At 46.1% G+C, this 9,500-nt stretch overlaps 1 long non-coding RNA gene across 1 annotated transcript; it reads left to right on the forward strand.

The window, feature by feature from the left end:
* Positions 1-2,304: 2,304 nt before the first annotated feature.
* On the forward strand, positions 2,305-3,800 carry LOC140915280 (uncharacterized). Its single transcript, XR_012160124.1, has 3 exons — positions 2,305-2,559; positions 2,910-2,981; positions 3,679-3,800. It is a non-coding gene; the product is annotated as an uncharacterized LOC140915280 (long non-coding RNA).
* The last annotated feature ends 5,700 nt before the right edge of the window (positions 3,801-9,500 follow it).

The raw sequence follows: 9,500 nt of genomic DNA on the forward strand, positions 1-9,500 counted from the left end.
GCTGTGAAAAGTTCCTGATACCGAACAGACAACTTCTGCCATTTGCTTTCAGTGACCAGAACTGGGAAAATACTTTCTAAAGCAAGCCATCCCACCCAGGATCAGATGCACATCATTTTATGGCACGTTAGGAAAAGAGAGGTGAGGGGTATGTGTGTAAAGATCACTCCCACTGGTTCTAGGCTGTAGGGCATGTGTCAGCTATCTTCAGCAGGCACATTAGTTCTGGGATTCTATATAAACTGCAATCCTTGCTGTATTTCTATTTCAGCATTATTAATCCTGGAACTCTGCTCCCATTCTCACCTGTCCACATTCCTCCCAGCCCTTCCTGCCGTACAGGGACCTGATTCCTGCCCCACCAAGGGCTTGCTCCCTACCGATCGCAAGACAGCCAAGGCACTGTTTGTCACTTTCAGTGTGTCCTGAAGTCCTGTCACCTAAGTGCTCTCTGGTTTACATTTCGATCCACCTCTCCCAGTGTTCCCTGGCTCCCTTGGCTCTGGGACAGAAGCAGCCTGTGCCTGTAGGGTGGGAACCACACTGGGACTCCCAATAACGCTCCCAGAAAGGACGAAAGGCTGGGAGAGGAGGAGAGATTAAAATACTCACCGACTAAAAGGAGGAAGTTCTTCTGCCTTGGATAATCCCTGTTACAGGGCTCGGACAGGGACGGGAAACTTTCCAGCTCCGCGGTGCTGTAAGGAGCACAAGCATCCTGAGACTTGACAGGAATGCACGCAGATACAGGCAGGCAGGGCAGTGGGGCGCAAAGGGTGGAGTGGGAGAGGAGAAGGGGTGCACAGAGGGGGGCGGCTTTACCAATTTTGCTGCCCCAAGCAGTCGCCGCCGAATTGCCGCTGCCACTGAAACCTGGCGTGGTGGGAAGAGAGGCGGAGCTGCCTCCGAATTGCCGCCGCAGGACACGGACTGCCGCCCCATTCTAAATGCCCCCTCAAGCACCTGCTTGGAAAGCTGATGCCTGGAGCCGGCCCTGCACAGAGGCTGGGACAGAACTGGGCCTCACAGGGGCTGGGAGCACAGAGGCTGGGACAGAACTGGGGCTCACAGGGGCTGGGACTGGGAGCACAAAAGCCGGGGTGGGACTGGGGCTTACAAGGGCTGGGACGGAACCAGGGCTCCCAGAGGCTGGGATGGGATTGGGGCTCACAGGGGGTGGGACCAGGGTGCACACAGGCTGGGATGAGACCAGGGCGCACAAGGGCTGGGATTGGGGGCAGGGGCGGGGAGTTATATGAGCCCATGGTGCCCAGACTCCAGCAATATTCAGGGTCTGGGGGCCTGGCTCCACCAATGTTTGGGGCTGGGTCTCTCCCCCGGCCGCAACTGCTGTCCCCTGCGGCCGGCCCGGAGCATCCCTGACTCTTCCCTGTAGCACCATGCTGTCTCCACTCTGCTGGCTCCTGGTCCTAAGGCTCCCCATTCAACAGTGGCAGGGCAGGCTGCCCTTACCCTGCCTTTCCCACCTTGGACCCTTCCCTTTTCCAGCGGGACCCTCCACCAGCACAGGGGGCACCCCCTTCCCACAGTCACCGCTCCTGCCCCACACTGGGCAAGGGACAGCCCCATCCCTCACCCCCAGTCAGGCTACAGCAGCAGCAGGGGAGGAGGCCCCATGTGATGGCAGCCCTCCCCCCACCACCGCCCAACACAGAGGAGGCGAGGGGACTTCCTGGACCTGAGAGGAGCCCTAGGAGCACATGCAGTGACAGTGGTGGGGGTGAATGTGCTGCCGGAGTGCTCCCACCCCAGCAGAGCTCACTGCTGCTGGCGGGGAGAGGGCTGGGGGAGTCCTATCTAGCCTGAGCCCTGGGGGCAGCCTGCCTGCACCCCAAACTCATCCCCAGCCCTGCCTCACCCCCAAGCCTGGACCCCCAGCCAGAACCCTCATCTCCCCTGCACCCTAACTCTCTGCCCCAGCCCTGAGCCCCCTCCTGCATCATGAACCCCTCAGCCCCAGCCCCACCCTACAACCCTCTGCCCTAGCCCTGAGCCCCCTCCCACACCCCAAACCCCTCAGCCCCATCCCACAGCCCTCACTCCTGCACCCCCTCCCTCAGCACCCCCTCCTACCCCCAAACTCCCTCCCAGAGCCTGCACCCCTCATCCCCTCCTACAGCCCCACCCCCAGCCCAGAGCCTGCACCCCAGACCCCCTCCCCCACCGAAACTCCCTCCCAGAGCCTTAGGCAGGTGGGGGGCAGAGTTGGGGGGGCAGGTTCTGGGCGGCACCACCATTTCTACAAGCCTGCCACCCCTGACTGGGGGCACAGGGGCTGGGACAGGACCGGAGCGCGCTTGTTGCTGCTCCTCCTCTTCTGATTTCTCAGGCAGGGTCCGGGCAGGCAGCGAGGGAGCTTTGCTGGTTCCCCCAGGGACAGGCGGCGGCTCTGGCTCGCTTTCTCAGGCTGTGCGTGCCGGGGGCAGCTACCGTGCTGCCTCCCCCAGATCCCGTCCCTGCTGCCAGGAGCCGTGCGCAGCGGCAGCCGCCGACTCGCCTCACCTCTCCGGAGAAGAAAGTTTCCCGGGTGCCGCGGAGGTACGTGCCCAGCTGGTTCCTGGGGTCTGTGGCGGTGCCCCTCCCCGCTGAAGGAAGGGCTGGCTCTGCCTGTCTTTAACTCCGGCAGAGCTGCGCCCTGCGGCGCTCTCTGGCTTTGCGAAGGAAGCCGGAACATCAGCGTGCGTCTCCTTTTCGCTGCTGGCCTGGGCTCAGACGCTCCCACGCGCGAGGGCTCGGCTCGGCTCGGCTCGGCTCAGCTCAGCTCGCTGGGATTTTCCTCCCCCTACCTAGTTAAATGCCCACCCCTATGGGAACAATGTCTTGTCTTCGTCTTCTCGCAGCTCTGTCGGGAGTGGATGATCTAATTCTCTCTCTCCCACTTCCAATAGGTGGGAAGATGCGCTCACAGGATGAAAGGCAAGCCTGGACCTGGTTTACATGTGGGCTGCACACCCCCCAGTGTGAGTGCTCAGAACCTCTGCGAATCAGCCCAGAACTAGAGCTGGTCGAGAAATGTGAATGTATTGGGGAGGGGAAGGAAATGGTTTTAAAAAGGGTGTTTTAAATAATTTCTTGCAAAAAAAGTTTTATTTTTGCACAAAAGACTAATTTTTTCCACAATTTTTGAAAACGTTTTAGGTAAAAAAATGTTTTTCTGAAAGTGAATTTTTATTTGAAAACCCCAAACTGAAACTTTTATTAAAAAAAGGGGGGGGGGATTTGGGTTTCTCTTTTTTTGTTGAACAAACAAACCCCAGAAAATGTAAATCAAAATAAAAAAAAATCATTTTGGTTAAAAAGCCATGCTTTTCAAGACTACTAAGAGCAAGTCTGAAAATATTTCCATATAAGCACTGCAAATATATTTCATTTTGAAGAGCAAATATAAAACAAATCACAGGCCTGAGTCAAAGCCAAGCAGTTTGTGCTTGAATTAGGATGAATAATACAAAAGTGCTTTAGAGAAAGTGAGAGGGCATCAGTGTGTAACTATTTGTTTATTTGATAAATAAGATGAATTTGCACTTCCATAGAATCTCTCTCCCAAGGATCTTAAAGTGCATTGAAACATCAATGTAATACTTATGAAGATATGATTGATTCCCATTTTACAGACTGGGAAACTGTGATGCAGAAAGATTAAGTGATTTGTCTTAGGTAACACAGGAAGTCTGTGGAAGAGCAAGACATAAGACCCTGACATCCTGTCTCCAGATGCTGTGCTGTAGTGGCAAGATTATGTTTCTACTTGCTATGAATAAACATGTGTATGTGTAAATGGCAGAGGATATGAGAGTGTTTGTGTGTTCATCCTGGGAGACAGTTTGCTCAAAAATATTTGAGATTCCCTAGGTCTTACTTTATCATAACATATTTTTTTTATTACTGCACATTTTATACAAATTGCAATATTTCATAATTTGCACTTAGGCAGGGCATCTGTTTTATGTTAAACATATAAACAGCTGTTAGATTTAAAAGATGTTATATTGTAAGGGAGAGTAAATAATTTTTCTGTTTTCTTCCCCCATGTCTGTTTAAAATCACACTTGACTTTTTCATCCACTTTCCAGTTCTTTCCTGTTTAAATTGTACTACAAAAAGATACACTTAAACCCTGTTGGTAGATTGTAAGACAACTTCTTCTAGATGCATCCGATGAAGTGAAGCTGTAGCTCACAAAAGCTTATGCTCAAATAAATTGGTTAGTCTCTAAGCTGCCACAAGTACTCCTTTTCCTTTTGCGACTACAGACTAACACGGCTGCTACTCTGAAACTTCTTCTAGGTATTTTTTATCTAAATCACATAGAACGGCTGGAACAAGGCTTTCTCATCCAGCCTAATTTACACAAACTCAGTATTCATCAACATGTATGTGTCATAGGATGAACTATAATGAAACAATTTCCTCCAGGCCTAGTCCAGAGCTGGTATCAGCCAAATGCAAGGGAAATTAATAGTAATCCTTATTTGGTGTAGGAACAGCCAATGCTCCTTTTTATGGCTGGTAAGTATGCAGTGGCACTAACACTGCAGGGTATGGTGGAACTGAAAGTATCAATATCAGAAAGACCAGATTCTGGCAGGTGTACAGTACACGGCTATAAACCTAACTCTTTTCTGTACACTTATTAAGGATTCCTCTTTGCTATTGAAGACAATTCAGAATGTTCAATTACAATTAAGTAACTGTACAGTTCCTTAAGAAAGTGGGGTTGTTTGTTTTGTTTTCTTTTGTTTTGTTTTTTAATCATTCTGACCATTTTGGACATTTATGCTCAAGTACCTGATCAGCTAAATCTCACTCATAAGTTACTGTTCAACCATCTGTTTTAGAAGTTCTTTTTGTGGGAAAAATAATACAGCCATCATGCCATCCATAAGGTCTACAGGGAAAATTGATACTTTTACTATAACAAAGACTGCAGCACAGATAATTAGAGTTCAAGCCATCCTTCTGCCTGATTAGAGTTCAGTGCTTCTTTGTGTGCTTGGTATGCTCACCCACTACTCGATTAATACTGTGTTAAGCTTCATACCTGTAGCAATTTCATCTTCAGTCCACTCTACTGTGGCTTTTAACCTCCTAATTCACTCACACATAAGTTCAATGTTTGAGACACCACATCTTCTTCTTGAAATACTTAGATAATTTGCTGGGAGAAAATTAACAGTCAGTACTGTTGATAACTTCCACTAATATATCCACCAGCAACATTTCCCTGTGGGTGTCTTAGCCCATTGACATATCAATTAGTATTTCTTGCTGAGCACTCATTCCGTACAAACACATACTCCTGAAAACAGTTACATGGCAAGCAAACTGTCAGAAGCATTGTCTCTCAAAAAAGGCTTAGGACGGTAAAGGTATCTGGTCCAAAGTGTACTTAAGTGCCTTCCTCTGAGCATCTGGTGCCAAGTGCTATTGGAGGCAGGATGCTGGCTAATTAGATCATTGAACTGATGAGATTATTATTATTACTTATGTGTAGTGCCTTGAGAGCTCAGCAGAGATTGGGGCCCTGATGTAAGAGACAGCCATACAGCAAGTCAGGGACCACTACAGGTCTTGAAACTTGGGCCACAGGAGTCTTAGGCACAAGCACAAGCTCACCTGCCATCTGCTAACAATTACTAGGATAGAAGCTGAACCTCAATAAAGGGCCTAGTGGACAGAGCCACAGGTTCTGAGTCAAAGTTAGGTTGCATCAGTATACCAAGATGTCAGAGGAACGAAACAAACTGGAGATCGGAATGAGAAGTCAGACACTAGGATTCAAGTCAGGCTCGGATGCCAGGAAGTCAAACCAGGGGAGAGGTTGGCAGATCAGCCATAAATTTAAATAGGCATACAGATTTAGACTAGATAATGACTAGATAATGACTAAAAATGCTTTCTAAGGAAAGAGAAAATGTTCCATAGTTTTCAGTAGGAGTTAATCTTCAGGACATTTTTAATGAAGTCTATTGGTTTAGCCTTTCCCATGTGAAATAAAAGATCCCACAGTATTTTGCACATGATCCACAGAAGGGAAATGGAAGAACAGATATTATAATGACTAGATAATGACTCCAGATGGGATCAGGATTTCATGCAAGTATTTACTGGAGTTTTTTTTGTTTTGATGGTGATTGTTCTGTTTTTAGTTTTGGTTGTTGTTTTCAGACTACCAAAGGTTAGAACCAACTTCCCTGAATTTCGTTGGAGCTTTAGGGTCAAAATCAAATTCTGTCAATACTTATAAGTATAACTGATAGACAGAATGCTTTGGGTCCTGTTTGGTCCACAGCTTCTATATAAACCTAGCACAGGAGCACCTAGTGTTCCTGCCCTTCTCTCCCAACTAAACTTCAGGATTTAGTTTCATTTCAATAAGCATCTGAGAATATAAATGAACCCCCACAACCCTTTGGGCCAAATTCCCCACTGTCATATATAAGTGCAATTCCACAAATCAATGATGTTGTATTAACACTGTGTTAACTTTATATGCCTATGATCCTACCTTACTTATGCCTATCCATCACACATTGATTAATTATACATAACTATAACAATAAATCTCTCAAAGGATTAAATGAAATAATTGGCTACAACTGAATCTGGCTCCTTGAATCTGCAAGCTATGATTGGAAATATTTCAACACTCAGTACTACATTACAGTACAGTCCTAGCTACAATATTGCACTATTTTGTCACTGTCAGTTCTGCTGAGCCAGAAACACAAAACCACTAAATTTTTATTTTAAAAGGTTTGATTCAAATTTGGTTCTAAAAATGGGTTTCTCTCTTGCCTGAACTATTTCTTTCATCTTTAACATAATCTAGTAATTTATGCAGGCATATAGGGACAGATGTTCCAGTGTGGTTCTGGACTGCCAGGGGAATCCGGTCCTAAAGCCGGTGTAACCAGACCTGGGAGGACCACCCCATTAAAAAGGGGGCTACTTAGAACTTCAATAGGGGCTGCAGTACCACTTTTTCTCCCTATCTGCACAGCAGCAGAAACAGGGTGTGGCTGGAACTTCCCTGTGCCACTGTAGCCGCTAACTACAGAATCTGCCCTTTGGGATGGTTGTTGCTTGGCACAGGACTATTCCGGCATTAAAGCAACATTAGATTCTGCTTTAAGCCACCTTTATAGATGTGCACATATCTAGCACTCTGGACACACTCCACGGATCTAGCCTATGCAGTGTACAGTTGTAGCATGAGTTAGTTTGATACCCATTGTAAGAGCTCATGAGTTGTGGAAATGCAAAAGAACATTTCCACTGGAAATAACAGTCTGTAGCTTCAAGAACGTGAAGGGAGGTGCAAACTGCCTGCAGAGAGATTTCGTTATAAGAATTAAATTATCATATGTTATTATTGTTCTGCATATGCATATACAGTATTTATTTCTCTCTCATTTATTATGCCAGAGTACAGAAGTTCATTATGTCAGAAATATAATGGATATATCTTCCTGCATTTATTACAGTGATGCCTTTAAATGTAGTTGCCCACGTAAATGTATATGCAATTAGTATTCAGGTGCATAGTATTCACAGGGTTGGGTTCAATGTGAATAGAACTGATGATTCCTTTTCTGCAACGAAAGCAATATCTCAAAGGCTGTTTGTATGATTGGTTTCAATCTGGAGCCAGAGTACAGTAACCCAATCTGGAACAAAATCAAGTACTATCACATAATGGAACAAACATTTCATTTATAAATATGTCACCTTGACAAGTCAAGGAAAAATGGAACTTAAACCGGTTATCAAAATCTTCATTAGGGTTCAGTCAGATGCATAAAATAAAAGCCATAAACAATGTACAGTCCAACACTTGAACAGTAAAACAATGTTATGAGAAATGCTTTAGTACTGTATTGAATGAGTGGTTTGTGCACTACAGATCACAAGTGCAAGTAGTGAAGCTTTATTAAACTATAAGTGAGCTTCCTGCCTGATTGCCTGACAATTAGACGTTCAAATTTTCTGCCCCAAATGGTGAGATTCACCTATCAGTCAAACAACCGACCTTCTACCCAGGGGAGTTAAAAGTATTCCACAGTTTGGTAAGAAGCGAGTGTCATAAAAGGGCAGGAAGACAAAAATCTAGCAATGTGGTTATAAACACCAAAATCACTTTTGTGAAGTTCAGGGGTTCTCTGAGGGTTGGAACCACAAAATGGGTCACAATCCCATTTTAATGGGGTCACCAAGGCCGGTGTTTTAGAGTTGAAGCCAAAGCCTGTGCACCACTGCCCAGGGCCAAAGCCTGAGGGATTCAGCCCTGGGCAAGGGGGCTAAGGTTACATGCCTCCTGCCCAGGGCAGAAGCCCTTGGGCTTCAGCTTTGACCCCTCCACCCAGGGTGGCGTGGCTGGGGTGGGCTTGGGCTTTGATCTGCCATACTGGGGTCATGTCGTAATTTTTGTTGAAAGAAGGGGGTCACAGTGCAATGAAGTTTGAGAACCACTGGTGTTGTTAAACTTCGAGTTGGTTGGCCTAATTCTCATCTCATCCACATCAGTGTAAGTGCATGGAATTACTCCACTGTAAAACCAAGGTAGGTGAGATCAGAACCAAGCTTTTCATTTCACTTTAATGCATTTTGGGAAACAATACATAGGTTTTGCAACAAAAACAGTATAGGAAATCTTTAATGGTTCTGGGTGAATTTTGTTACTGTCCTGAGGTCCAGCACAAAGGGGACAGACTTGATGCATAGGTCTTGTACTAGCTCTCTGCATGAGCGAGAATTTCACTCCAAGAGCAAAATTATACTCTCTGATTCTCACGGCTGATATTTGTTTTACATTTTGCTTCCTATATATGCAGATTTCTCACTGATGTCAATGGCACTTTGTCATCACAATGTGGAAGGGGGGTTCTGCTGTGCAGATCTGAGGGGATTTTGTGGGAGAAGGAAAGGAAAGATGATCTAGTGCAGTCTCAGCTATGAACTTGTTTCATGGTTTGTTTCCAGCGCAAGTTAGATCACCGATGGACTTCTGCTGTTCTTCCATTTCCCTTCTGTGGATCATGTGCAAAATACTGTGGGGTCTTTTATTTCACATGGGAAAGGCTAAACCAATAGACTTCATTAAAAATGTCCTGAAGATTAACTCCTACTGAAAAATATGGAACATTTTCTCTTTCCTTAGAAAGCATTTTTAGATATGAATTACTGCTGTTCATCTGCATATGTGGGAGATTCCTGTGGATAATGGTGAGTAGCAGCTGATACAATAAAGTATGCATTCTGTGGAAATTCCCAAGAAATTGTAAAATGTCACTTTAAATATGAGACACATATGGGGTTCCAAGACCTCTGCACTCCTCTCCTGATCCTTCGCTGTCTGGGGGCACAAAGTGACCCTGGGACAAGTTAGAGCAGCTACAGAACAGCTCTCCCAGTCCCCTAAGGACTGTTCCACTAGACAGGGGTATGGCAGAGTGCATTGCAATCCAGCTCCATTTTCT

Source organism: Lepidochelys kempii, chromosome 7 (genome assembly GCF_965140285.1).
Source record: "Lepidochelys kempii isolate rLepKem1 chromosome 7, rLepKem1.hap1, whole genome shotgun sequence".
In the NCBI taxonomy this organism is placed as follows: domain Eukaryota; kingdom Metazoa; phylum Chordata; order Testudines; family Cheloniidae; genus Lepidochelys; species Lepidochelys kempii.